Source organism: Oryctolagus cuniculus, chromosome 4 (assembly GCF_051225735.1).
Source record: "Oryctolagus cuniculus isolate XC-2025 breed Fujian yellow rabbit chromosome 4, ASM5122573v1, whole genome shotgun sequence".
NCBI lineage: Eukaryota > Metazoa > Chordata > Mammalia > Lagomorpha > Leporidae > Oryctolagus > Oryctolagus cuniculus.
The window spans coordinates 76863921-76886281 of NC_142870.1; the positions used below are offsets into that span (position 1 = coordinate 76863921).

The 22361-nt window shown below is 48.8% G+C and overlaps 1 long non-coding RNA gene across 1 annotated transcript; it reads right to left on the reverse strand.

Annotated features, from left to right (window-relative positions):
• Positions 1 to 5207: 5207 nt before the first annotated feature.
• LOC149127014 (uncharacterized) lies at positions 5208 to 16600 on the reverse strand. The gene is made up of 2 exons (XR_016233129.1): positions 15849 to 16600; positions 5208 to 9475 (listed from the first exon to the last, which is right to left on the reverse strand). It is a non-coding gene; the product is annotated as an uncharacterized LOC149127014 (long non-coding RNA).
• Between the last annotated feature and the right edge of the window lie 5761 nt (positions 16601 to 22361).

The window sequence follows — 22361 nt, forward strand, 5'->3', positions numbered from 1 at the left end:
CTGATATGTTTTTCTGTTTTTCAAAACATTGTTTTCATCGGGGGGGAGGGGGTGTCCTCTACCTGCTGATTTACTCCCCAAACACTCATAGCAGCCAGGAGTAGGGCAGGCTAAAGTCAGGAGCCAGAGACTCTATGCAGGTCTCTCACGTAGGGGCCAGGGGCCAAGCACTTGGGCCATGGAGCACTGCCCCCCAGGAAGCAGGAGCAGGAAACTGGGTCAGAAATAGTGTCCAGGACTCAGCCTGGCGCTCTGAGGTGGCATGTGCGCTTTCCGAGCGGCAGAGCATTCACTGCGCCACATGAGCTACCCCAATGTGTTTTTCTGCTTGTGCTCTGTTTTCAGTTTTGTTGATTTGTCCTCCTTTGTGCTAGTTTTGGGTTTACTTCAGTTGCACTTTTTTAGTTTCTCAAGGTGGGAACTTCAGATGATTGATCTGAGAACTTGCTTCCTAGCTGATGTGAGCACTTAATGCTGTAAATCTCCAGGACATGGCCTCATTGCATCCACACACTTCTGGTATGCAGTGTTTTCATTGTTCAGTTATAGATATTTTTTCATTTTTTGTCTTCAACCATCAAATATATCTTATAGAACTCATGAAAACAATAGTCTACTCAATTTACTTATATATTTGCCATTTTTTGTTGCTCTCTTTTCACTCCTGATGTCCCAGAATCATTCTCCTTCTGTCTAAATGACTTCCTTTAACAACTATTTTTGAGCAGGTTTGCTGGCCCTTTTGAACATGACTTTATTTTACCTTTCTTCCTGAAGAATGTTTTCATTGAGCATAGAACTGTGGTTTAACAAATGTTTCTCTTTCCTGCACTTCAAAAATGTTGCTGTCTGTGTCCTGTCTTTCATAGTCCCTGATGAGAATTCCATATTCACTTGAATTATTGCTTGCCTATAAATAATGTGTCATTTTCCTCTGGTCACCTTCAATTGCTTCTCTTTGTCACTGGTTTATAAGCTTGCTTATAATATGTCTGAGTTTGCTGAGTTCCTTGAGTTTGTATATTTATGTCTTCTGCCAAGTTAGGGAAATTTTTAGCCCTTTTTCTTCAAACATGCTTTCTGTGCCAGGCTTTATCTCCTACTTGTGGAACTCTGGTGACATCAATGCTAGACCTCTCTGTACCAGCCTAAGGGTCCCTGAAGCTCAATTCATTTTTTAAAGCCTTTCTTTTCTCTGTTCTTCACTGTGGGTGAATTCTATCGATCTGTCTTCAGGTTCATTTCCACTCCTCTGTCATCTCTGTTCTACTGTGAGTCTATTCAGTACATTCTTACCTAGATTTTTGCTTTTGGGTATCTTAGTTCTAACATTTCCATTCATTTCTTCTTCTTGTCTGCAATTTCTTTGCCAGACTTTCTGGCTTTTTATATTTCAAGAGGGCTTGTGATTTCCAATTTCAGAGTGTGTTCAGGGCTTCTCAAATCTGGCTTCAGTGGGTACCACTCAGTGGCTAGCCTGGCACCTTAGCAGTGGTCTACCCTGTAGTTCAGTTCTCACAGTTGATGGTTTGCTGGTTAGGGTCAGATCCATGTATATGCCACTTGGAAATGAACCCGGGAGCAACTTTTCCCCTAACCACACCCCTTGGATGTGAGACCCTCAAAACTTCCTGAAAAATGTGCATATCTTTTAATTGCATTTTTCTATTAAATTTTTGAAGTCCTAGTGTCAAGTTCCTCACTATTCTGGTTACCTGGAGCCCCCTTTTAGACTCTCCAACAAGAAGGTTGGGGTCATGTTTATTCACTCTGTGGCACACACACCTCTTGTAAGGGTCAAGTGGCAGGGGTCAGAGAGAGGGGAAAAAAGCACTGGGCGTTCATCCCACATCCTGGAGCTGCACTGATTTGAGGGGTAGGTTTCCCTCTCTCCCTCAGGCCCTGGTGTCACCACAGTTGCTGATCCTGCTGTGTCACCATGGGATGTCCTAGGGGATAGTGTGGGAGAATGGAGAAAGCAAGGCATTTCTCTGCCTTTCTCTCTGGGCATTGGGAGACCCATCCCTGCTCCTGGAACCAAAACTAGAGGTCAGCTCTGGGGCTCACTGTATCTGAGTGAAGCCCACCTTCAGGGTGGGATTGCTCAGAGTTCAGCCTGGGTTTCCTGAAGGAAAAAAATGGCCAGCTCATCACCAGTCTTACCCTACTTCAGTTGCAGGTCTTCTTCCCTAGACTGCGGCCACTGTTTACTTTTCATAGTCCACATGGAGCATGTTTCATGCATTTTCCCAGAAGTGGAAACTTCCACCTTGTTTGAGCCTCAGAGTTCCTGTTGAATTTTTAAGGCAGGGAGGTGAATCCTCACTTGTAGAGCTGATTCCGCCAACCCTTTGATCTTGCAGGGCACTATGGGCCGTCTTTTAACTTTGAATCAATCTTAAGTCCCACCTTTCTATCCCTGCCTCCCAGGGTGATGCATGGGCTGATGATCGCCCCTCCTCTCCCGTTCCCTGCAGGAGTTACTATTACTGTGTCTTTTCTCCTGAGACTCTTGCTGCCCTCGGCTCACTCTCTCAGGAATTGTCTTCACTCCCGAGTTCTCTGAAAAGATGGGTTGCAAGGTAGTTTCTTACCCCTTCTTACAGATGTGTCTGTCTATACATCTTCTCTCCTGTTTTTTTTTTTTTCTTCCCTGCTTTACCAAACTGAGATAAGAGCCAGGAAGAGGGTCCTGGCTGTAAAGGCTGGTACAGTGCAACAAGGGAGTCTGAGACCGTCTCAGCCCTATAGCTGATATCAGTTCATGGAAGCAACACTGGGGAAACCGCTGCCTACCATGAACTTGGAGATCTGGGACAGAAAGTCACCATGGGAGCTGAACTAGTGAAATGCATGCACCATGGCTGTGATTAGCCAGCTCTGAAATGGTGGGCCTTACAAAACCGCAATCAAGGCAGGTGATTTGGATTTTAATCAGAGGAAGGCAGGTCCAGAATGTGATTGTCATTTACTGGAAGACATTTAATCAGTTGCATTGTGTATGGCCTGGAGGAAGGCTGTGAAGGGAGGTGGGGTGGGGAAGGTGGACAGAGGGGAGGTGGTCAGCTTGAACTACAGTAAATAAAAACCCAAGAAGCCATCACTTGGCAGTGCCCACCCAAGCACTGTGCAAAAGGGAGACCCTGCCCTTTGTGCCCTGTGGTTGCTTGGTTGCTGGGAAGCAGGCTTTGCTGTGGGACGGGGGGAGGAGGGGCCTGTGATCTCCCCTCAGCATCCCGGGTGCCCATTCATCTTCACATGCTGTTGCCCCCCCAACCCCCCACCCCCCGATATTCTGATCCTAAAGTGGGCTGCCCTGGACAGTCAATGCAGGCTCCTCAGTCCCGGGAAGACATGTTTCCCCCTGAGAATTGCATACTTGGCCAGGAGGCTGGGCTCATGGATTTGATTGATCTGAGTGACCTAGGATCCTGAAAACTTCTGAGAGCCTAGTGAGAGTTAAATGTAGAATTTGGAAAGTGGTTACTTGCTCAAAAGGATACTACCCATGGGACCTCTTGGTAGGCAGCATGGCTGTTTCCCAGGGATACGACCTAATTATCAGTCCCTTTCTGCTCTCAATAGACAGTACCAAAAGATCCACTTAGGCCAGTGACTCTCAACCCTATCAGACTCAACAGTCTATTTTTTTTCTAAGATTTATTTATTTATTTGAAAAAGTTATGGAAAAAGAAGGAGACATAGACAGATCTTCCATTCACTGGTTCACTCCCAAGATGGTTGCAATGGCCTGGGCTGGGTCAGGCCAAAATCAGGAGCCAGGAGCCATGTGGGCTATCTTATGCTGCTTTTCCCAGGCCATGAACAAGGAGCTGGATCAGAGGTGGAGCAGCTAGAATTTGAACCAGTTCCCATATGGGATGCCAGAGTTGTAGGCAACAGCTTTACCCACTATACCACAATGCCAGCCACCAGTCTACTTTTTAAAAAAGAGTTATTTATTTGAAAGGGAGAGCAACAGAGAGAGGGAGAGAGGCAGGAAGAGAGATCTTCCATCTTCTGGTTTACTCCCCCAATAGCCATAACAGCCAGGGCTAGGCCATGCTGAAGCCAAGAGGCAGGAACTCCATCCAGATCTCCCACATGTGTGACAGGGCCCCAAGCACTTGGGCCATCTTCCTGCTGCCTTCCCAAGTATATTAGCAGGAAGCTGGATCAGAAGCAGAGCCACTGGGACTGGGACCAGTGCTCTCATACAGAATACTGGTATCACAAGCTGTGGCTTAGGCTGCTGTGCCACAAGGCCAGCCCCAATGGCCTACTTTCAATGAATGCTTTGTTATGTCCTTTTATTTTTCTGAAGAGAAATTAAGAAGTAATATAGCCTCCTAGTCACATGTCTAGAAAACTCAGTAACATTTCCTAATTATAAAAATAAAGAAAAAACATTGGTAAGGAAGAAAATAATGTGTATCGGAATATGTTAACTCTTGGGGATGATGAGTTAGAAAACACAAGAAAGTAGTTGCTTTGAAATCAGAGTGAACGTGACAAACAAGATTAAATGGAGACAGGCGTGTTGGTTGCACAAGTACCACGTTACTGTCAGTGAAGGACTTCTCTGAAATTGACCACTGTTGCTGAAATGTACAGTATACGGTTGTTTAAAAAATGCCTAGAAGGCGTTTATGGAAAATCAGTGTCTATTAAAATGTAACTTATCTTTCCAAGTAAAACGAGATTGAGTTCCACACCCAAATATCTATAAATAATTTTTTCATTCAAACACTCAGTGTGACTTTAGAAGGTTACACAGGACACATGGCGTTCTTAGTTGTGTTGCCTGTGGCTTGCATGATTGGATAATTTGAATCCCTCTCAATAAATGTTGCCAGTGTCACTCCCAATAATTGTGACAACAAACAGTACCCCTTCAGATGTGCAACACATCCCTAAGGAGTAGTACCATTGGTTGAGAGACATTGAACTAAGTGAACAGGAATCAATGTGAGGTTCTAATAAGGCAAATGTGCCTTCTGCTGTGGCACAGCCATTGTCTGGCCTGGCATTACTGAAAACGCTGGCTGACAGGTAGATGGGACATGGCTGGAGGAGAGTTGGATGGAATTTGTAGTTCTAGAAGGAGAGGCAGAGTTCCTGGCAGGACAGTAAGTCAAACCTAGCAAGGGGACCCACACACTAGGAGGGCTGCCATAGAGAGAACCTGGGCCACATGAAAACCCAGGTTTGTTCTTTTTTTAAATTAAAGATTTATTCATTTATTTGAAAGAGTTACACAGAGAGAAGGAGAGGCAGAGAGAGAGGGAGGTCTTTCATCTGCTGTTCACTCCCCAGTTAGCTGCAATGGCCGGTACTGTGCCGATCTGAAGCCAGGAGCTTCTTCCGGGTCTCCCACACGGGTGCAGGGACCCAAGCACTTGGGCCATCTTCTACTGCTTTCCCAGGCCATAGCAGAGAGCTGGATCAGAAGTGGAGCCGCCGAGTCTTGAACCGGCGCCCATATGGGATGCCGACACTGCGGGCGGTGGCTTTACCTGCTACGCCACAGCACCAGCTCCCCCAGGTTTGTTCTTGGTGCATGAGATTGCAGATCTGGATGTCAAGGGGTCAACACAGGAACCTAGAAGCATCTGTTTTGTTCTTAGAACTTGAAACTGCGACGGCAACTTATTTCCCAACTCTTAGGCACAGCCCCAGGTGGAAGTGCCTTGCTGTCAGGTATGGGCTTAAGTCTCCCCAAGTAGCAGCAGCTGGGAAGAGAGGCAGGCTCCCCCACCAGCCTCAGTTTATCAGTGCCAAGCATGTGATTGAAGAGAGGCTGTCTATATAGCAACATGTGGTTTTTCTTTAGAACATAGTTTTGCCCTCATTTTAATACAAATAAGTCAATTCATTATCCAAGCAAAAACACACGTTCAAGAGAATGGTGTTTGAATGGCGTTAGCAACTCCTTCTCACCCCACCCCTTCATCAGTGAGCTGTCGCTTTCCCCTGGGCGGACACAAAACAGCTGCTGGGAACTCAGACTTGGAGTCCGTTTCTAACAGTGCAGTCATGAAGGTGTGGCCGTAAGTTGGGGCGATGCCTGTATTGAACGCCACAATTTACAAGAATCAGTACATAGTTTCACTGGGAGCTCGGGCTGAGATCAGCCACACAATCCATGCTTTGTGACTCAGGGGCCGAACAGTATTCACACAAACCCGATAGTCCCTGCAGACCATCTGGACAGGATGATGCCACATCTCCTGTGACTGTTCCCAAAACCTCATCCAAGACAGCCATCTACTCTCTGCTCAGGATTCATCAAATTACTTAACGTTTTCACTCCATTGGGTTGAGCAGGCTCCTTTGTGCTTACAGCTCCTGGGGGAAAACGCTCTTGTTTCAGTTATGGCTCTTTCAGAGCCCCCTTCCTTGTTTTTTCCCACATTCATTATACTGCATGGCCACGTATCGTGGATGACCATGAGAAGAACAAGTTCAGCTCCATGGTCCTGGATGGAATACATTAGTGCAATTGAGTCTTAAAGGAAAAGAAAAGCATTGTGTACCTGAAAAGGACTTTCCATCTTGGCATGTAGAAAGAGGGAAGGAGCTCATGAAGACGTTATCTGCAGTTGCAGACGGACCCAGGAACCAGCTGGCTTGTCTTTCCTTCCGGATTTTAATTTCATGATGCACACCTGAGGTCCTGAATGCTTTTACTGGCCTCTCCCATGCTCCCAGCTATCTTCTGCCCCTCCACTCCTTCCTGCTCTCTCCCGAGGCCTCCTCCCTCCATGTATACAGCAGGCTTCAAGCTTGCCTCTGCCTCTGCCTTTGGAGCCCGTGCCTAGAGAGACTTGAGGGCCACTTCTCTTCCTGTTATTTTCCTTGATGCCACAAACCGTATTTGATCTTCTGGTAGTGTAAGACCCAAGAGGCCACCAGAAGCAGCGCCTCTAGGAAAAGCAAGGGGATCTACAAATGTGTGCTAACATAGTCTCTGTGTTTTATTTTTTCCCGCTGTGTGAATGTGTCATTTGGATTTACTTCCTGTATGTATCTCAGTTTAATCCAGGCTTGCTTGCTTGCTTGCTTGCTTTTTTAAAGACTTATTTATTTGGCCGGCGCCGCGGCTCACTAGGCTAATCCTCCGCCTAGCGGCGCCAACACACCGGGTTCTAGTCCCGGTCGGGGCGCCCAATTCTGTCCCGGTTGCCCCTCTTCCAGGCCAGCCCTCTGCTGTGGCCAGGGAGTGCAGTGGAGGATGGCCCAGGTGCTTGGGCCCTGCACCCCATGGGAGACCAGGAAAAGCACCTGGCTCCAGGCTCCTGCCATCGGATCAGCGCGGTGCGCCGGCCGCAGCGCGCCGGCCGCGGCGGCCATTGGAGGGTGAACCAACGGAAAAAGGAAGACCTTTCTCTCTGTCTCTCTCTCTAGTGAGAGAGACTCTGCCTGTCAAAAAAATAAATAAATAAATAAATAAAAAAGACTTATTTATTTATTTGAAAGGCAGAGTTACAGAGGTAGATGCAGTGAGAGAGAGAGAGAGGTCTTCCACCTGCTGGTTCACTCCCCAAATGGCTGCAATGGCTGGAGCTGGGCCGATCTGAAGCCAGGAGCTTCCTCCAGGTCTAACCATGTGGCAGACCCTCTTTCTTGCCTAGAAATTCTTAGTGGTTCCCTCCTACCCAAAAAATCAAGAGCCAGTTTTGTAAGGTGGTGTGTGCAAGATCCCATATGATTCACCTCAATAAGTGTTTTCAACAAATCAACTTCTCTAGCCAAAATGAGAGAAGCTGTACAAAGCAGTGGCTGAGTGTATAGTCCGTGGCCTCAAATTCCCACTCAGTTGCTTGCGAGCTGTTCTTCAGCTAAATCTCTTAAACCTCTCTTTGCCTCAGTTTCTTCAGCTGTAAAAACAGGATTATAACAGTAATGATTTGAGTTGGAATCAAGAGAATTAATAAATGTTGTGTGCTGATACATGACAAGTGCCATCTACTTTCCTGATGATTATTACTCAACGAACTTCTCAGTTTTTATGTCTTTTTTCACAGTTACCAATTTCTGAAAGACTCTTCCCTTCTTTCCACCTCTATAATTCTTCCCATTCTTTAAAATCCTGATCCAGTTCTTCCTCTTCTACCAACTTCCCTGGACTGCTCAGTGCACAGTCTTCTGTTGACCAGTGGCCCTCATGATTTATTCCAGTAACTTTTCTTTTTCATTTATTTGACAGGTAGCGTTTACAGACAGTGAGAGGGAGAGACAGAGAGAAAGGTCCTCCCTCCATTGGTTCACTCTCCAAATGGCCGCAACGACTGGAGCAGTGCCTATCCGAAGCCAGGAGCCAGGAGTTTCTTCTTGGCCTCCCATGCGGATGCAGGGGCCCAAGGACCCAGGCCATCCTCCACTGCTATCCCAGGCCACAGCAGAGAGCTGAACTGGAAGAGGAGCAGCCTGGACTAGAACCAGTGCCCATATGGGATGCCGGCGCTGCAGGTGGAGGATTAACCTAGTGTGCCATGGTGCCAGCCCCTATTCCAATAACTTTTAAGAAGATTTATTTATTTATTTGAAAGGTAGAGTTATAGAGAGTCAGAGGAGAGAGAAAGAGAGAGAGAAAGAGAGAGAGAGAAATCTTCCTCCTGCTAGTTCACTCCCCAAATGGCTGCAATGTCCAGAGCTGAGCCAATCTGAAGCCAGGAGCCAGGAGCTTCTTCTGGGTCTCCCACATGGGAGTCTCCCACAGGAGTCTCCCCAGGAGCTTCTCTGTGTCTCCCACAGTTGGGCATCTTCCACTGCTTTCCCAGGAGCTGGATCAAAAGTGGAGCATCCAGGACTTGAACTGGTGCCCATATGGGATGCCAGCACTGCAGGCAGTGCTTTACCCACTACGCCACAGTGCTGATCCCTAGTCCAGTAATTTTGCACATATCATTTGTGTCATGGAATTGTGATAGTGATTTTGAATGCCATTTCGCTTGATCTTCAGTTAGCCTTGTGAGTCCTTTGAAGCCAGCGACTCAGGCTTGTCTTTGTATAGAGCTCAGCACTTGGTACCTCACTTTTCCAATATCAACTCAATAAACATCTGTTCATTTGACTTTATTTGATTCATAGGTTGAGTGCAAGTTTGCTGGATGCTTCTGGAGGTGGTGAGTTAAGGAGGCTGGTAGAAGAGGTGAGACTTTTACTACTTGCTCATGGACCATTTATGCAATATTTGTGCAAGGTGCTCCACTTGAACCTTACTTAGCATAACTCCCTCTTCCAGGAGGAAACACAAGAAACAGCAATCCACTAGGATGGGCTCAGGCAATGGTTTTGGTGGGAGAGGGCAGACTTGGTAGGGAGAAGCCTTTCAGAATAGTTGGGGCAGATGCGGAGAGGCAGGGGCAGAGTCCACAGGGCTGGCTGCAACACAGAGGTCTCCTAGAGTACAGCTGGTTCCAGAAAGGAGTGGTGCAAATTCAGGCCTTTCGTCCTGGCTGCTCGGATTCCCCTGGAGGTAAGATAGGAGAAGAACTAGTGTGGTATTCAGTCAAAACTTTCCAGTTTCTAGTCCAGACCCTTTCACTAACTTCCTGGGACGGAGGGGCTTTGGACACTTGACACAGTCATAATCTTCAGTTCCCTTTTCTCTCCATGAAGGTGTTGGATCAATACAGAATCTCGGGGCTCCCTGAGAGTTTGGTGTTCTATCATCCTAGGACTCTTCTCATAGAGGAATCATTGCTATCCACAAGGGGGCAGAGAGAGCCCTCTATTGGTTGGAATTCAGATTCTTCCAACTGGTGGGATTCAATGAGATTCTGGCCAGTGGAGCTCAACTGAGTTAGTCTCTAGGGTGTGGGTGATCTCATTTTATTGGGAGTGGCCCTGCTTCCAACTTCTGAACTTTTTCCTTCTTCACCATATCTGGGAAAGTGAGGTCTTGGGATACAGGATAATGGAGAGAGGACAGGGCCATATGGGACCTAGATATCACCCAGCATACCCTCCTGCAGTTCCTGATGTGAGCATGGAGGTCATAGTTGTTGATGAGGGTGGAGGTCCAGGGAGACGCAGCAAGAGGCTTGGTGCCAAGCGTGTGCATGTGGTCTGAGCACCCATCTGGGCCCTGGGCTTGGTCTTGTTGATGCATTCCCAGGACCATCTCCTTCCCACCACCAGACGGTAGTGTAAGACCAAGCTCTGTGACTCTGTAACTCTCTGTAACTCTCCTTCTTATCTCCCAGATGTCATTGACAGCCTTCTGCAGATGCTTCTGGATGCTCTGCACTCCAGCACCACTGTTCTCTTTCAACTTAAACCCAAAGCAGCCCCTCTCACTAATTCCCTCTACACCCCAGCCAAAGCAGCAGGTCTGCCTTCTCCTTAAATCAAGCTGCCTTGGGCAGGGCTCCACAAGGCCATGGCCTCCTGTCTCTGTCTATGAGCTCCTGTTGTGCCTGGAAAACCAGCTGAGGAGGCGGTTGCTGTTGCTGCTACTCCGCTGCCACCAGACACTGCACGGTGCTCGGGGGTTGGGAAGAGTGTGGAAGCAGAACATGGACAAGGAGTCCAGGCGTAGGTCAAGGGTTAGGCATGGAAACAGACTTCTGTTTCACTTCCTTGTTTCCTGCTCTGACTTTGCATTCCCTCTTCCTGGCACTGAATCCCACTGCTATGTGTTTGACTCTATGATACCTGCTGGAGAGGTTGGAGGGAAGAGAAGCAGTTGGCTGAACCTCCAAGGAGCCTGCAAGTTGGTCAGAGCAGTGGGGCACATGCACTTGAGGGGTTCATAAGAGTAGCTGAGGTCACAGGGTTATACCATTGGCTCCATGTTGAACTTTAGGCATCTAAAAACCTCAAGTTCATTTTTTTGGAGATGGCATCCATAATTGTCTGATGTCAAAGGCACATTTGACCACCCCAACCTTTCTCCAGGCAGGTGAAGAACTAGGCTCAAGTAGGAAGACCTGGGTTGGCACCCAGCTTTCCACTTGCAATCTGTGGGACAATATATTGCATGACTTCCCTACTGTGCAGTTTCTTTATCTCCAAAATGGGGTGAATAATTTGGGCTCAGCTCATCTCTTAGGGTGGTTGTGGGTAGTGAATGAGATAAGTAAGTGAAAGCATTTATAAGACATAAACTGTCATACTGGTGAAAGGTATCATTAATATTTAAAACTCAAACACAAGACCATACAGGAAGATAAAATATAGGACTTATAGGGTTTGTGAAAAATGCAATGAAAGGGGCCGGCACTGTGGCATAGCCGGTAAAGCTGCCGCCTGCAGTGCCTGCATCCCATATGGGTGCCAGTTTGAGTCCTGGCTGCTCTACTTCCAATCCAACTCTCTGCTGTGGTCTGGGAAAGCAGTAGAAGATGGCCCAAGTCCTTGGGCCCCTGCATCTGCATGGGAGACCAGGAAGCTCCTGACTCCTGGCTTTGGATCAGCCCAGCTCCAGCCATTGGGGCCATCTGGGGAGTGAACCAGTGGATGGAAGACCTCTCTCTCTCTCTCTCTCTCTCTCTCTCTGCCTGTGCTTCTCTGTAACTCTGCCTTTCAAATAAATAAATAAATAAATAAATTTTAAAAATGCAATGAAAAGATGTTTATTTTGGTGCAAAAACATTTTGAAATCCATGGGGCCAGCGCAGCGGCTCACTAGGCTAATCCTCCGTCTAGCGGCACCGGCACACCGGGTTCTAGTCCCGGTCGGGGCACTGGATTCTGTCCCGGTTGCCCCTCTTCCAGGCCAGCCCTCTGCTGTGGCCAGGGAGTGCAGTGGAGGATGGCCCAGGTGCTTGGGCCCTGCACCCCATGGGAGACCAGGAAAAGCACCTGGCTCCTGGCTCCTGCCATCGGATCAGCGCGGTGCGCCGGCTGCAGCGCGCCGGCCGCGGCGGCCATTGGAGGGTGAACCAACGGAAAAAGGAAGACCTTTCTCTCTGTCTCTCTCTCTCACTGTCCACTCTGCCTGTCCAAAAAAAAAAAAAAAAGAAAGAAATCCATGGACAGATTTTTTCATGATACCCACTTTCCATGAGCTTTTTGAAGCCCTCTCATAGGACACTTAGAGGTGACTACTCCAATATTTTCCTCTTGTAGACAAGGAAATTAAGATCTAGAGTGGTCCAGGGCCAAACAGCTCATCTGGGCAGAGCCAGACAACACCCTCCTCAGGGTCACGCCCTGGGGCTGCAGGGCCCAGAGCAGGACAGCATGTCCAGCTCAGCCCTCCTCTCCTCTCTCTTGGTCCTGGGGCCCTGTGTGCTGCAGGCAGGGCCCCTCGTTCCCTTAGCCTCAGGGGAGAGGTTATTGGGCTGCACCTGGATTTCTCCACCTCCTCATCCTACTCTGTTCCAGCTCCCGTTACTGTTCCTTCCCACCAGCCGGGCTGTGAAAATGGCTGCCAAAGAGGCTGTGTTCCAAGTGACATCACCACCAAATAATTAAAGACTTCTAGAAGAGACCCAGAGATAAGCTGGGGACAGCTCGTGTGGAAACATGAGAGTCCTAGTGGTCATGCCAAGTGCTGCAGACAGAGTTCTTAGGAACGAGGGCTTTACAAAGGCTCGTGTGCCAAGACGACTCCCCTCTTGGCAAGGCGAACATCGAGGCATGACCTCAGGAAACAAACGATACACGCACGGCTTGATGGGAGTCCCTGCCATGTTGGTGGGAGATGGGCAGTGGAGGGCCACGGGCCCCTCACCTGGCCGTTCCTCCCCAGCTGCTGCTAGGGGCTGTGATGCTGGATAAATTCTTACCCGTTTCAGTCTAGAGGGGCACCTGGGAAACCAGCTCATCCAGGTCACGCCTCTCTCTACCGCAGCCTTTCAGAACGTGAAGATTCTGTTCGCTCAGGAAGCGCCTCCAGAGGAAAGAGCACAGCCATGCTTTGCGACACATTCTAACATTCACCCAAGGTCAAATCCTGAAAATTGGACCTCACATTGACCTTAAGACACACTGTCGGCATGCATGCTTATTTCTCTGGCTCCTGCTAATTACAGGTGGAGTGCAGCCAGTCACCAAGGCTTCCACTTGGAAGTATACTTTAAATACTTACCATAATGGGCCCCCTGAACCTACACTTATCCAGACCTAATCATTTGAGAGCCATTTTATACGCTCGGTTACTGGCTCGCAACCCGCTCCGCCAGCACTCCCCTCTCCCTTCTAAGCACCTAGCTCCTTCCCTACCTAACAAAGAAACTTTTCCATCTTCCATTCACTAGCATGTGAGCAGCTGTACAAGCATAAAATGTCTAATTTGGGAGCCGTGTCTGTGGGAAGGAATTCTTTGTTACTTTCCAAAGTAATGCAGAGCTTAATTTGGAAGTAATAGAACCTTCTTTCTTTCTTTTTTATTTTTTATTTTTTTCTGGTTCTGGAACTCACAGAGCTTACAGACTGCACTGCAGAGGGAGCTGCCTGATGAGGTTAGCGCTTTGCAACACTGGGGTTTTCTGCAGCAGCCTCATTTTTGTGCCTCTTCCAGTACACAATAGGTCAGCCCAATAGAACCACTGACTCCCTGAGCACAGAGCCTGGGACTTGTTCAGCCCTTGTTCGGCCAGGGCCTGGCAAGGGCAAGCACATGGTAAGTGCTTTTAAATGCTGAATTGCAGTACGTTACCTGTCTGCCTGCTATTCACCACCTTAGTCCCCAGCTTGGGCCGGTCAGGTTCGGAGCTGGGAAATATAACAGCTACCAAGTTTTTTTTTTTTTCTTTTAATATTTGACAGGTAGAGTTACAGACAGTGAGAGAGAGAGAGAGAAAGGTCTTCCTTCCTATGGTTCACTTCCCAAATGTCCCATATGGCTGGCGCTGCACCGATCCGAAACCAGGAGCCAGGTGCTTCTTTCTGGTCTCCCATGCAGGTACAGGGGCCCAAGCACTTGGGCCATCCTCCACTGCCCTCCTGGGCCACAGCAGAGAGCTGGACAGGAAGAGGAGCAACCGGGACAGAATCCGGCACCCATATGGGATGCCGGCGCCACGGTGCCGGCCCCAGCTACCAAGTTTTGAGCCACATGCGGTCACAACACACTGCTGTCTTTCTTTCACTTGGCTCCAGGAGGAAGCTGAAGCGTCGACACGTAAGACTATCATGTGCTACGGTATCTACTGTTAGTCTCTTCCTCACAGGGACGTACAGGACTAGGATCTGAGAAATAATGGGAACACCAACAGGACAGGATAGATTCCAAGGCAGGAGCCATGAAATGCAGACGTCAGGGGGTTACAGCACCGTCACTACAGAGCAGCAATATTTGGGCCTAGACCTGAGACAGATTCCGGTTAAGCAGTATGGCCCATGAGCCCCCTGTGGGTTCCAGGCAAAGCATGTCATTTGCTGGGGGAGCCGCTTGACCCCTATGGAATGTTCTGGCAACTTAAACACACAGTCGGCCGCACTGCTGGACTCCTCAGGAACCAAAAGCCCAAAAATGGAATTTAAAGTCTATCTTTCCCAAGGGCTGGGTTAGAGACAGAGGGGACCAGACCAAGCCAGGGCGTCTGGCTCTTGAAGAACAGGAGGTTTCAGGCTGAGTGACAGGCTGGGTCTCCTTCTTCTCTCACCTGGAGTCCTTCAACCCTCCGCCAACATCCTAAGTGCCCCGCTATGTTCTGGAATAAGAATTCTCTCTCAGACGACGGAAACAAGACACTGGGTCAGGCTGACGCCTGTTCTGGTGTAGACAGGTTTCCTGAAAGACCTGGGAGACCTTGTCTGGATGGTCAGGAAGGAGGTAGCCACTGGAGGTCAGTGGTTTGGGGAAGGTGGGCAGCCGCAGTAACCAGTGGATGGGAGAAGGCCCGTAGGGTGGCTGCGGCAGCCCACCTGAGGACGGGGGCCAGGAGAATGTGCGTGAAGCATGGAGGTGGCAGAAGTAGCCACCTTTGGCGTACATGTTTAGAATTTTATTCAAAATGTTAGCTTCTGCCAGATGTTAAAACCTCGCAGAGCTCAGCCTGCACCTGGGTCCACCTCCATAGAATTTTCATTAAAATGTACTGGAGGGCGGGACTAGGATTGTATAGAGAAACGGCAAGCAAGAAGCAGGCAGAAGCCCAGATGCCGAGAAAACCAGGAGGACAAGGGTCACACATACAGAGCCACCGGCCGAGTCCGCGCAAAGAAAGGCTTCACCCGAAGAGGACTCAAGGCGTCTGGTGGAGAGACAGAGACGCAGGAAAGCTAAGACGGTATCCGGCCAGGTGCCGGCCACGAGAGCAGGCCGTTCGGCTTCCCGGATTCAGAACCCAAGAGAAACTACAAAGTTTCATTGTTTTGTTTGTCCCTCGATTTGGCCCCGGGCAACCAGCGCGCAGGGGTTCTCACACTGCCTGAGCGCCCCCTGCTGGCCGCGGATCAGAATTTCAGGAGCTGCGTCCCAAGTGGAATCGGATTACGTCACTCTGCTCCAGTTTGGCCCGCTCACCAGTCCCCTACCCCCCACCCCTGCCCCCGTATTTTCCATCTGGCTGGCTGTCTAGCGCCGGGCCCTGACCGCCCTGACTGACCGCCAGGGTCCTGAGGCCCCCTGAGGGCAATCGTGAGAGACCCATCCTGAGGACAGTGCAGGCAGGCGGCAGGCTGAACAAGCAGGGGCTGCCGAAAGGCCTGCCGGAATCACACTGGGTCAGAAGTGACGCCGGAATTCAGGGGACCCGCTGGGGTCGGGGAGGCCTCGCCTCGTCCATTTCTGACCACCGTGGGCATCTCCCGCCTGCTTTCCCACCTCTCTGCCCCTTGGTCTCGGCGTCCGCTCTCCGCGAGCAGGCGGGATTGCCATGCGCAAAGCCCCGGGCGGGAGGCAAACAAACGCGAGGGTCCCTCACGCCGAGGCTAGGGGAAGCCCTTACCACAGGGAGAAAGGGCGAGAAGCGGGCAAAGTCCCTCGCACGGGCCAGCGCACGGGCCTCGGGGTGAGGCCACCGATTCCCTGTCCCCGCCTGGTGCGCAGGTTTGCCGTTCACTGCGCCGCAGACGGCGGGAATGGCGCTCAGGGAATCGGAGCCCCTTGGGGTGTTGCTGCCTCGAGCCCCGCTCCGTCCCTTCTCGGAGCCGCCTTTCCTCTCTCGGCCTCCCTCTGCGGGCCTCGGGCTGTCCCGCTGCTGGGCGCGGCCGCCTGCGCTCCCCAAATGCCCACCGCCGCGCCGGGATCGCCCCCGGCTAACAGAGGCGCCGCGGGGCGGGGGTGGGGGGTGGGGGGTGGCAGGGGTTGAGGGTCTGTCTTTCCTCAACATTCAGACTGCAGATCGCCTCTAACAATTATTAGCGGACAGCGCGTAAGTTGTTCTCCCTCCTCCCAAATGGCCTTTGTCTGTCTCCAACATAGACAAATGTTTCAGCGACTCCCGAGTGGGCAGGAGCAGAAGGGCCTTGGCAGACACTCTATCAATACAAATAATGCTTAGATATCACCGGGGAGAGCGGCTTAGAGGTAAATGAAACTGGGCCAGTTTTGTTGAAGAGAAGGGAAAAACAAACACCAAATAAATAAATAAATAAAAGAGGAACGCTCTGCGGAAGGTGTCAGGTCTCGGTGTTGTTATAGCTGGATCCATTGCAGCAATTTCTACACTTGCTCTTAGCCAAGAGGCCAAGAAGTGATTCTAGCAATTTCTAACAGGCTCCTGGAAAACGCAGGATTTTAGAAGCAGACTATTCAGCTGCGAGTGTTGCAGGCCTAGGCTGCCGGTGACCAGCAGAGGGCAGCCTTCAGTTAGAGATGCGCGGCTGCGGGGGAGGGAGTGCGGGGGGGGGTGACAACTGAGGATCCAACGCTATATGTTGTTCATTCCATGCCCTAAATACCCCCCTTGGCCCTATGCATGCCCTCCAGAGGTCCTAGTTAAAGATTTTTTAAAAATATATTTAAAGAAATTTTATTTGAGAGGCAGACATATACTACACATTATCTCCCATCTGCTGATTCACTCCCCCAAATGCCTGGGAGCTTCAATCCAGATCTCCTGTGTGGGTGGCAGGAGCCCAACTGCTTGAGCCATCACTACTGCGTCCACAGCCTGCACCAGCAGGAAGCTGGAACCAGGAGCCGGAGCTGGGCATTGAACCCACCCAAGCACTGCCGGCATCTTAACCACAAGGCTAACTGCCTACCTCCGAGATTCTTGATAGATTTTGAGAGGATAGATTTTAAGGGACCAGCTCTTTGAAATAAAAATTTGTTTACAAAATTCAAACCAGTGCCCCTCCCCCTCCCCAAAAGGGGCTATTTCTGCTTACTTTCCCCGAGGTGCACATAGCTGCTTTTAATGTGCAGTTACCGCAGCGTCCGGTCCCTGGGTCAGGTCTGTCACAGTCACTCAAAGCTGCAGATTTGTTTGGGGGCAGGGGCGGTGTTTGGGCTTGTATCTGACTTGGTGAAGCAGGTACTAGGTCATCAACTTGGTGCAAAAGTCCAGTCCCAACTATTGGTCACTCTCTTTTGTTTGATGATTTCAGAGAAACCCATTCCCTGGGGAACAGAGCAGTGGCAATGAAGACTGCTGGGAATGTTTCCTTAACTTGTGGGCCAGCCTGGTGACCCAGTCCTAGGTACGTGTTGGAGAGAATTGGAAACACGACCACCCCAGTCCCTGTGCGCGAATGTTCACTGCAGCACCGTTCACCACAACCCGAAAGTAGAAGCAGCGCAAGTGCGCAGTGACAAGATTGATGCTTAAACAACCTGCAGTAAATCCATATAATGGGCTGTCACGTAGTCACAACGATGAATCAAATAGTGACAAGTGATTGCAAGGGGGAAGCTTCAAAGCTTCATGCTAATTGACAGCTAACCAGCCACAAAAATTCCATTCATATGAAATATCCAGAATGACTGAGTCCACAGAAACAAAATAGACTGGGGCTGGGGAGTGACTCATAATGAGAATGGGATTTCTTTTAGGGGTGGTGAAAACATTCTGAAATTAGAGAGTGGTCATGGTTGCACAACTGCATGTTGCTAAGATCCACTGATCAGGATGCTTCAAAAGGGTGAATTTCAAGTCTTTAAGTTACATCTCAGTAAAACTATTACTGAAAAGTCTAGGGGCTGGCGCCGTGGGTCACTTGGTTAATCCTCCGCCTGCAGTGCCGGCACCCTGGGTTCTAGTCCCAGTAGGGCGCCAGTTCTGTCCAGGTTGCTCCTCTTCCAGTCCAGCTCTCTGCTGTGGCCCAGGAAGGTAGTGGAGGATGGCCCAGGTGCTTGGGCTCCTGCACCCGCATGGGAGACTGGGAGGAAGCACCTGGCTCCTGGCTTCGGATTGGCCATAGCACTGGCCATGGTGGTCATTTGGGGAGTGAACCAATGGAATGAAGACCTCTCTCTCTGTCTCTCTCTCACTGTCTATAACTCTACCTGTCAAATTAAAAAAAAAAAAAAAGTCTAAAAAGATTTGGACCAGAATGGACATTATAGAGAGAAAACGCAGAGCAGGAGACAAAGAGAGAATGAAGGGAATATTTGACTTCTGGGAGAGCCAGCCCCACCCCTAATCAAAAAAATTCTGGACGAAAAGAGAAAAGATTTAGTGCAGGCTGGAAATGCAGGCAGCCAAACTCAGTGCAGGAAGCAGGGAGAATTACCCACAAGGCTGAGCTGATCCTACATTTTCTCCAGCTGTCCCCACTCATTAAGAGTTTACATCTCTGTGATCATCATGCTGGCATGTGGGTGACATTTGGGTGGAGGTCCTGGTGACCCCTCTGCAGGGGGAATGAAGGAAGCATCTCACTCCTCAGGCCCCAGTAACAAGAAAGACTTCCAGAGCTCTCAGCAGGTGGCAAGGAAGAAAGGTGCTACTAGTTAAGTCACCAAGGGCACCGCCCGTGTGGGGTTCCAGGTAGATCATCAATAACACCCACAGCCTATGCTGTGTCCCTCTGTAGCTCCCAGAGTGCCTTGCTGAGGCTGAGCCCATGAAAATCTTTAATAAATACTTGGAAAGAGTGGAGAAAAGAAGACCTGGACAGGCACACATCTGACAAGGCCTAGGGAGGGGGGAGGAGGCAACCCTGAAAGAGAAAGACAAGGAGAGATTATTTGAGTTGCCTGCTGCTTATCAGAACCATCCATCCGTATGTCACCGGGCCCCTCTTAGTGCATGCAGGAGCAGAGGTCAAGGCAAGGTCCCAGGCGTATCTGAGCATGCCCTCTACAGCAGCCTACAAGCATCCATCTCACCTTCCTCCAGGTCTTGGACAGAAACTGTGCTACGTCAATATCACTGTGTGTTGTCCAGTCAAAATGTGTGTTCTTTCTAAGCGGCACTGTGAAGAAAATCTATGTAAAAGCATGCATGCCTTTTAGAATGTGTGCTTCCTGATGTGAAAAAAAAAAAAAAAAAAAAAAGATCAGACCAAAAACCTTCCTCTTCTATAATTGTTATGGTGACCGGGGAGAGCAATGGTATTGGAGTTGGATAAGATGTTTTCCAGTCCTGTGTTTTTCTCTAAGTCTGGTCCTCTGGGTGAATGTTACGCATTTTAGGGAGCCAGGGAGTATGTCTAACTATGTCTTACAAAGCTGACTTAATTATAGATTCAGCCAAGAGATGGGAACTTAGTAACTAATTATGTTGCTAGCGCATCAAGTGGGCATTGGGGACAAAGCTCCTAGCGCTTTTTTTTTTCTTACTTAGTAAATAGGAGCTGAAAACAACTAGCCAAACAACAATTGCTTTTAATAAATTATATCAGTTCAATAGTGGCAAGTATTTGATTTGGGAGTTGGGCAGATCCAAGTTTAAACTTGGCCGCGTCCTTCAGCTATGTCTTCAGTAGATATTTATTGATCACCTACCACTATCAGGTACTGTGTCTCCCATGAAATAAAAGCATGAACAAGAAAGTCTCTGCCCTCAGGGTGCTTGCAGTCACCTTAAAGGTTACTAAACCTCTCTGCGTCTATGCCTGTACAATGGAAAACTGCCCGATGTGTCAGGTTGATAAATCAAATGTCACAAACAGGACGTCTGGAACACTGACTTTCTAAAAATGTGGTTCTCCTTTCCCTTTCACACACTCTCTTGGCATCATTGGATCACTTGCTACCATGTACTACTGCCTTTAATAGACTCTTCCCAGGTTAAAGGAGTCACTGGGCCACAGGTTTGAAGGAAACCCCACGGCGCCCACAGGGGATGTGGTGCCTCAGGCCAGGGCGTTAACCTGCTGCGCCGCAGTGGCTGTGATTTTGAATCTGTGGTCATAACCTGTTGGTGAGTTTTGGAAGAAATTTAGTGTGTGTCAGCATTTCGAAAATGAGACAGGAGGGAATTAGAAATAACAAAGCGCATTTGATTGTGGTGAATCTTATTTTGTTTAGTCTGCTAAATGAGTATATGTCATGTACATGTGTGCTTATTTGTGTAACATGGTGTCACAATTAATTTAAGCGGTCTTTTCTATGATCAGCTACAACCTAAAGAGATTGAAAGCTACTGAGATATGACCTACGGTGCCTGCAATTAAATTTTTTTCTCACTTTTTAATCATCCACCCAATAAATATTTGTTGAGCACCTACTCAATGCCAGACATAGTTCTGACCACTGAGAATAGAACAGTGAACAAAAGAGACAGAAATTCCCGCACCCACGGGGCTTACCTTCTGATAGAGGAAAAACAAGTAACTCACAGGGAGGATACCAAATTTAGGAAATGAGATAAGGAGAGAGGAAAGAAGGAAGGAAAGAAGGAATTCAGGGCATCCATAATCATGCAACTCAGAGGAAAACAACAACTCTGTTAGCATTTTGGTTTTGTCCTTACAGACTTTCCTCATCTGCATATGCCATTTATCTTGCCATTTAGAGAACGGCAGAGTAGCAGGTGTCACATAAATGTGCAGCATGGATGCTGCCCAAGATCCAGCCCTCTGCAGTGAGCAGGGAGCCTGTGCTTTTCTCCCTGCTGCTTTCTGTCTCCAGCTCTCTTTTCTCCCACAGCCACCTCCATGTTGCCATTTCCTGCTCTTCTGCAGTAGTCAGCCGGCAGGTCCTTGGCCCTAGAGCTGCAGCGTTGTGTTCTGTCTGGAGTAGGTACAGTGCTGGCTCACCTTGCTCCCTGGTAAGTTTGGTGTCAGGGCTCTATTGAATACTGACTTCAATGCTTTTAATGATTTAGTCATTTAACAGATAGCACACATTAAGGGGAACAGGCATTTGGCCTAGGGGTCCAGATGCTGCTTGGGATACCTATACCTCATATCATATTACCTAGATTTGAGGCCCAGCTCTGCTCCCAATTCTAGCTTCCTGCTAATTTGATCCCTAAAGGCAGCAAATGATGGCCAAGTTTTTGGGTCCCTGCCACTCATGTGGGAAACTTAGATTGATTTCTGGGCTCCTGGCTTCAGCCTAGCTCAACCCTGGCTGTTGTAGTTATTTAGGGAGTAAACCAGCAGATGGAATCAGATCTCTCTCTCTCTCTCTCTTTCTTTCTCTTTCTCGAGTAACTAAAAATTTTAAAAAATATATTGAGATCCAGGGAGGCTGTGCCATGTCCAAGTCTCACCCCTGGGAAGTAGAGGCACAGGACAGAAATGCCTGTGCTCCAGTTTGAGAGCTTCGGTTTGGCCTCTCTGCTATGCATTGTTTCTTCCTTATGGGACTAATATATTAAAAACATTTTTTTCAAGAATACTAAGCCGTTGTGGCTGTTGTTTTAATTTGTTGTTGTCTAAGAGGTTAGATTTACCTTGGCTTAAGAGACCATTAATTTAGTAAATTTCCTTAGATGTGGCAACTACCATTCTAAAAGCCTTAAAAATAAACGTAATAAGACACTGCACTCAGGTCTAGCAGACAAGAAGATGGACTTGGATCCTTTCCAAAGCCAGTGATTTTACACTCAGATGCCTCTGGCCTTCTTGTTCAGTTTAACAAGCTAGTTCACGAGGCAACGTTATCTTTAAAGACTTTTTTTTTTTTTGAAAGAGGGGATGGTTTTTAGGAGAAAGTAGGGAGCCCAAAGAGCTTTGGATTCACTTCCCGATTCTGCTGGGTGACCTTAGACTAGCCGCTTCCCCTCTCTGAGCCCAAGTATCCCTGCCTGAACCATGTGACGGGTGGACGAGACTGGAGTCCATTCAAGCCAAGGTCAGTGGTAGCAATCTCAGGATTTCCAGGACATACGTGTGGGCCACCAGTGAAGACCAAGAATAGAGGCGTGGAAGCCAGGGCCCCAGAACCACACTGCCTCTGATTTCTCCTGCTCAGAGTAGCTCTCGTCTTATTTGTCCCAGGGAGAGAGTCTGTGTCAAATTTTATTTTAAATAAGGTGCTGCTGATTTTAGCACTTCAAACATCAACAAAACAGCTTGTGTCCAAATATCCATTCTGGATTCTTCCTTTTAGAGGTCTTCTT